The sequence below is a fragment of the Melospiza melodia genome, chromosome 1 (assembly GCF_035770615.1).
Source record: "Melospiza melodia melodia isolate bMelMel2 chromosome 1, bMelMel2.pri, whole genome shotgun sequence".
In the NCBI taxonomy this organism is placed as follows: domain Eukaryota; kingdom Metazoa; phylum Chordata; class Aves; order Passeriformes; family Passerellidae; genus Melospiza; species Melospiza melodia.
This window is the reverse complement of record NC_086194.1, coordinates 46149439-46155662: the sequence shown is the minus strand read 5'-3', so window position 1 is coordinate 46155662 and position 6224 is coordinate 46149439. Positions and strand designations below refer to the sequence as shown.

The 6224-nt window shown below is 49.7% G+C and overlaps 1 protein-coding gene across 1 annotated transcript in view; it reads left to right on the top strand.

Moving 5' to 3' along the window:
• The first annotated feature begins 1542 nt into the window (after positions 1 to 1542).
• The window catches only part of ZDHHC3 (zinc finger DHHC-type palmitoyltransferase 3), a 33813-nt gene continuing 29131 nt past the window's right edge, over positions 1543 to 6224 (top strand). Inside the window, exon 1 of the mRNA XM_063156516.1 lies at positions 1543 to 1598. The gene's annotated coding sequence lies outside the window, so the exon portion shown is untranslated. The remainder of the gene's footprint in view (positions 1599 to 6224) is intronic.

Here is a 6224-nt window from a genome sequence, read left to right as displayed (position 1 = left end):
TGCAGATGCACCCTATGATTTCCACTGAGAGCACAGGGAGATGACATTCTGGCTCTCATCTCACTTCCTGACTCCCATGGCTCAGCCCACAGCAGCTAACAGTTACAATTGCCAGGAAAGAGTGATGTGTTAATTTTTTTGCCACTTCTGCCCCCCCCCCCCCCCAGCTTGGAGTCTGCTTAATGTTAGTCAAATTCTTGCACAGTCCAGAGGCTCAGCTAGCAAATCTTGCTTACATGCAAACAGCAGTTTTTTAAAGGTGGGAGGAGCCCAGGTTTGGCTCGTTTTTCCTTGGGGAGGGCAGAAGGCAACCTCTTGCCCTGAAGAGCACTTCTGAGGACATTCAAATTCCAGCAGAAGGCAGCAGTGAAGCTTATCATACAAAAAAGGATGCCACTTGTTTCTTGGGTTTGTTTGGGTTTGTATGCTGGGATTTTTTTTAACAAAGGAAAAGCAGTATCTTTTAACTTCATTGTGGTAAATGAATGATGTGTGTTGGCCCACGTCATGGTTTGACACTGGCTAAACACCAGGCACCCATGAAAGCTGTGTGCTGATCTTCTCTTGCTCTCAGCTGGGCAGAGGAGACAAAAAATGCAATGGAGAACTCTTGAGTTGAGGTCAGAACTGGGACAAACTCAGCCCTCAGAGCTCTGTCTCTGAACATGACACCAGCAGTGGAGCGCTCTGTCACAGAATCACAGTCACAGAACGGGTATGGTTGGAATGGACCACTGTGGGTCATCTGGTCCAACCTCCCTGCTCAAGCACGGCTGTCCTAGAGCACACGGCACAGGATTGTATTTGAGAATCTCCAGTGAGGCAGACTCTACAACCTCTTTGTACAGCTTATTCCAGTGTAACTCACACAGTAAAGAAGTTCTTCCTCATGTTCAGGTGAAACTTTGTGTGCATCAGTTTCTGCCCACTGCCCCGCATCCTAGTGCTCGGCACCACTGAGAGGAGCCCGGCTCCATCTCTTTGGCACACCCACACCCCACTCCTTTCAGACATTTATACACATTAATGATGTCTCCTCTCAGAAGTCTCTTCTCGAGACTGAACAGGCCTAGCTCCCTCAGCTTTTCCTCCTAGAATGATACTCCAGTCCCCCAAACATCCTCACTGCTCTGCACTGTACGGCTCCTCCTTGCGTGCCAGCAGATTCTGGATACCTGCAAACCAAAACTACCCTGAACGCGCCTGGGGCTCAGAGGTGCCCGCTGAGGCAGAACCATCCGTTCCCATGCCAAAACAAAAAAGTGTGGGGTTTTTCCTCAGAAAACCCGCATTTCCCTCCAGGGACCCACACGCCCGGGCCGTTAACGCGCAGTGGGCACAGGCGGCCCGCAGTCGCCGTCCGTGGGCCGGGGAGCCCTTGGCGGGGCGGGGAAGGGAAGGGCAGGGCCGGGCCGCGCTGCCTCCCGCCGCCGCCGCCGTTCACTTCCTGGTTCCTCCCGGCGGCCGCTCCACCTCCGCGCAAGGGGCGGGCGGGCGGCCGGCGGAAGGGGGGGTGCGGTGCCGTGCCGTGCCGTGCCGCTGCCGGCGCGGGGGCGGCGGGGCGCGCCGGACCCGCGGCGGCGGCGGCGGCCACTGGGGTAGGTGGGTGCGACTGACAGCGCGGGGCGGGGGGTGCTGGGGGGCGGGCAGGTGTGTGCGCCGGCGGAGCGGGGCGGGAGCGGGAACTGGGAGCAGAGAGCGGGGAGCCGGGAGCGGGCCGCCGGTGGATGCCATCCCGCCGCTGCACCAGCCGCCCCCCGGCCCCGCCGCTGTCCCTGTGGTGTCCCCGGCCCGCGCGGCCCCTCGGCCGTACGTGCGGGAGCCCGGGGTGGCGCGGCCGCCCAAGGGCCGCGCGGGGCTCCGCATCCCTCGGCGGGGCCCCCGGGCCAGGGCCAGGGCCGGGCGGCGGCTCCTGTCCCGCAGCAGCGTCCCCGGGACCTGTGGGCATCGGTCGGGAAACGCGCGGAGGGCTCCCGCTCTCACCTCGCCGCCTTCCAGCGCTGGGCTTTAAATACTGGGAAGCTGAACGCGTTAAATGATAGCGCGCTAAGTACGCGGTTTAGGTCTGCTCCGCGGCCTTTCGGAGCAGCGTTGAGTCCCCTCGGCAGGAAATTTAAAGTCAGAGCCTCCAGCGATTTCGTCGGGGTCCTGTGACCTGTCGGTGGATTGCAGTGGTCCTGTAATGTGCTAATGCATTGCAGCGATGGGAGCAGCTGGACAGCGAGTGGAGCTGACCGTGTCGCTTCCGAGGTGGCCCTGGTCACCCGGCGTGTGGCTGTCACATGGCCCCATCGGCCAGGTGCGCCCCCGGCATCGGCGGCAATCCCTGGCGAAAGCATGGCGCTGGGCTGGGCTGGGCTGTGCTGTGCTGTGGCGGGTTTAGTTGAAATGGATGGTGAGTTTTACGTGGCAGGAGCAAGCGATCCGGACTGGTTTAGAACGGCAGCTTCTGAGTGCTACTGGAGTTGTTCTGTAAGATAAATTTTTAAGAAGAAGCAAGAGTTTACGATGGCTCATTAGAAAATAGTCTTCAAGAAAATAATCAAGAAAACAGGCCTTGGGGAGGAGGGGGCAGCAGTCTGATCCCTGATGGGCTCTCCACTTGGTGTGAACCATTGAGGGATGTGGGGTGGACAGCAAAGTTCGTTTAGATGTCTTTCCTTTGATACCGATTCAGAAAAGCTAAACTGTGTTTTTCAGCATGAGAGAGAGCGACAGTGTGCCAGACTCCTGGCACAGCAAAGGTGTGTATGGAATGTCAAATCTGTAGGAAAGGAGCCCAGATTTGGATGGTTGTTCTGATACGGTGGAATCGCAGAGAGGGGAGGGACTGGTGACTTACGGTGAGTGACTGCATTGGTGTCTTGTGGTGTACATAGCAAGGCATTAGTGAGGACCATATTTTCCTTTGCTTAATGAAAGCAACAAATGAGTCTTTTGCGTAGCGTTACAGGCATTTCAGTGATAAGAGTCATCATAAGGGGAGCCACGCCGCTCTTACGTCTTTTATAAATGCAGCCCCATGTGCAATAAAGATGCAGTCCTTCAAAGGCCACGACTCTGTCAGCGTAGCTCTTGGTGCTGCCTCACTGATGCAATAGTGTTTGTCACACCAGAGGGACCTGCTGCTGGTAGTAAGTTGTGTCTGACTGAATGTTCATTGAGATTTAGAAGGTGCGGCCCAGAAACTCTTGTGTGTTTATAGGTTTATGAAAGGGCAAATATCACGTGTACCTAAACCCCAAAATATTTGTTGTGACGTTTAGGATCTATAGCAATAACATCTATTGGGTATTCTCATGTATGTTTCTGCTTCCTTTTAATTTTCATTTAAAGTGATGTAGTTACAGACAAGGCTGTCTATTTCAGTTTGAAGTTGCTTGTTTGGTTGTAGACAAAAGTACACAAATGTAATTTAATCCAGATAATGGGAGCAGGTTGCAAGAAGATGAATGCCTAATTCCTCAGCAGATGCAGGTCTGCTGTGCCCAAGTAGTTATGTGTTTTTTCTGGGCAGTTTCCTTTGCATCAGCGAAGGGCAACAGCTGACAGTCTTCAGCAGTGTGTTTGTATCCTGGGCAGTGGTAGCTCAGCTTTGGTGAATCTTTTTCTTACCTAATAGGAATTTACTTTTTTCAATGGGTGGATTGCTGTGCACCTGTAGCAGAACAGGAGCTAGCAGTGCTGCATAGTCCATGCAGTTTAAACCGTGTGTTGCATGATTTCAGAAAGACTTGCTCATGGAGCCAGTTTCACTATGCAGACATTTCCCATACAGCTGTAACAGGGCATCTCTCCCGTAGAGGAGACTAGATGGGCACCCACAGTGGTGTCAGTCTGAAAATGGACTGGCTGTAGCTCAGCCAGTCTCTCTGCAGATGTTAGTTGGCTGAGCTTATGCTTTTCTGATGCCTCTGCAGTGTAGATATGACCTTTTTCTTAGGGCAATATTCAGGAATACAGTTTTTCTACAGCCCCTTCCTGACAGAAAACAGCCGATAATGTAAAATATGACACAACAGAATAGCTTGTTGTCAGTTTTTATTTCCCCCATCCTGTTCTTAACTGGTTGAAGCAAACGAAATGTGACCGATTGTACCTGGAACATCATATTTAACCTGTGCATGTAACTGATCTGAAGCTTTGGGTTGTGTTTGAGAAAAGGAGAAGTTAGAGCTTTCCTAATTGAAGCTGTGTGTTTCCTGGGTTGTGCAGGCAATGAGGAAAGAAGATAGCCCTTGCCTGGAGCTGCAGTGCAGCAAGTCTGCCAGTAACACTTCACACATTGTCCTTTGGAGAGGGAGTCCAGGAACACGAGCCAGCTTGTTTGCAGGGTGTGTGTGCCAAAGGCCTCCCCATATGGCAGCAGTTCCCTGCTAGTGAGGTGCAAGGTGTTAGAGGCAAGGTGCAGCTGGGTGCTGGCTCACTGCATGGGAGCACTGGTGTGTTAACTCCTGTGATTTGCTTCTGGCTGTGCCCCCAGCCTGGGGGCTGCTTGGGGGTGCTTCTGGAGACTGGAGTGAGAGATTTGTCTAGGCTTATAGCCCCATATCTCTCTTTCCACCACCAGGGTGACCATACAGAACCCCTGCTGTTACAGGAGAAGAGGTAGAAGTGCAAGAGGAGGGGGAAAAAAGAAAGAGAGGATAGATATGGAAAGGTAAGGAAACGAGAGGGAAGGGTACAGCATCAGAATTCAGCTAGAAAAATCTTGGGAAGTGCTATTCTAGGAGGGAGTAAAACAGCAAGTAAAAAAAGGACACAGAGGACTCACTGTTAAGATCCTTTGACAACAGAGGAATGTTGAATGAGAGGAAATGCAAGGCCTTTGTTGTTCCTGCTCCTGGGCTGGTGGTGGATGGTGTGTTTGTCATGTTCAGCTGTGAGTTCTGCAATAATGCAGAATTGACGGGTGACCAATCTTAAGTGTGGTGCAGTGTGCAGAAGTTAAAACAAGTGGGCTGAAGCTGAAACGGTGTGAGTGAGTAAAGGTAGTGTAAAATACTATGCTCTTGAAAAAAAAAAGGTACAAAAAGACATGCAGGCTTAGTGGGAAGGCAGTAGTACCATATCATAGATTACAGGGAAGACTGTAACAGATGATAAAGGTAGGTAATGTGATATGCATTCTTTGTTCTTTGCAGTGGCCACTTGAATTACAGATGTCCAATACAGTACAGAATAGATAAGGAAGATGTTATATATGGTAGCTACCATATATTAATTTATTTCTTTGTATTACAAAAGAAAATTAAGGTTTACACACAGAAACTGTTTTTTATGGCAATAAGGATCCCTGCTGCTTGCCAGTGCTAAAGTGAGCAAAACAAGAAATGCTTAGTTTGCCAACTCAGATGTTCTTTGCTGTGTTTCAAAAGCTTTAACCTACAGCAACTTTGAACCTGCAGGTTTTTCCAGTTTTCTGAAGTAGCAGCATATGTTTCTTCTAGTTGTGATTTTAACTTTGCAGGAAAGAGGTGATAATTGTTTGGTCCCTGTGTTTTTAATGTGCTATTTTAATGTATGCCTTGTGCACTTTCTGTATTGGCTTAGGGATCTGCTTAGGTGTAGTATGTAGATTTGAAATCTAAATGCCTTACAGCCTTTATACCTACATCTTTACTTACCCATATGTGGCAAGGCAGAATAATAAACTACAGGCAGGGGAATAAAATCAGAGAGTGAGTGACTTGTTCATGCTTGTGAAGAGGGGGCTGTAGCAAAAGCAGGTGAGAGCCAAATCCTGCGATAGACCATCTTGAGTGAAAACCTATGTCTGGTAGTAAAGTGCTCTTTCTGCCTTGAAAAATAGTAGTTAAAATATTTTTTTAGACTGGAGGGTTTCTGCCAGCTTCTTATTATGATTAAAAGAGCTTCAAAGCTGCAGCTCTTTCTTGCTCTGCAAAACATATTCCTTATGCCAGGAAAGTTGTGTGGTTTTTAAAATTGAAACTAAAAATAATACCCGTTTTATAGATAAGCCTTTCCCTTTATTTTTTGTCTTTGTTAAAAAAAAATGTTGATAAAGGAGAAATGGAGAATTTACGTTCCCCTAATCCAGTGGCTTGCTGTTTTAGGTCCTGAGTCAGCATGTAAATTGCAAAGCTGTCTAGAAGACCAGGAGAGCTTCTCCTGTTTTGTCTCTCATAAGGCTGTGCATTCAGGATAACTGCAGTGCTGTGGGAAAGCATGACATCCCCATCTGTTGTTTTCTGTTTCCTGGT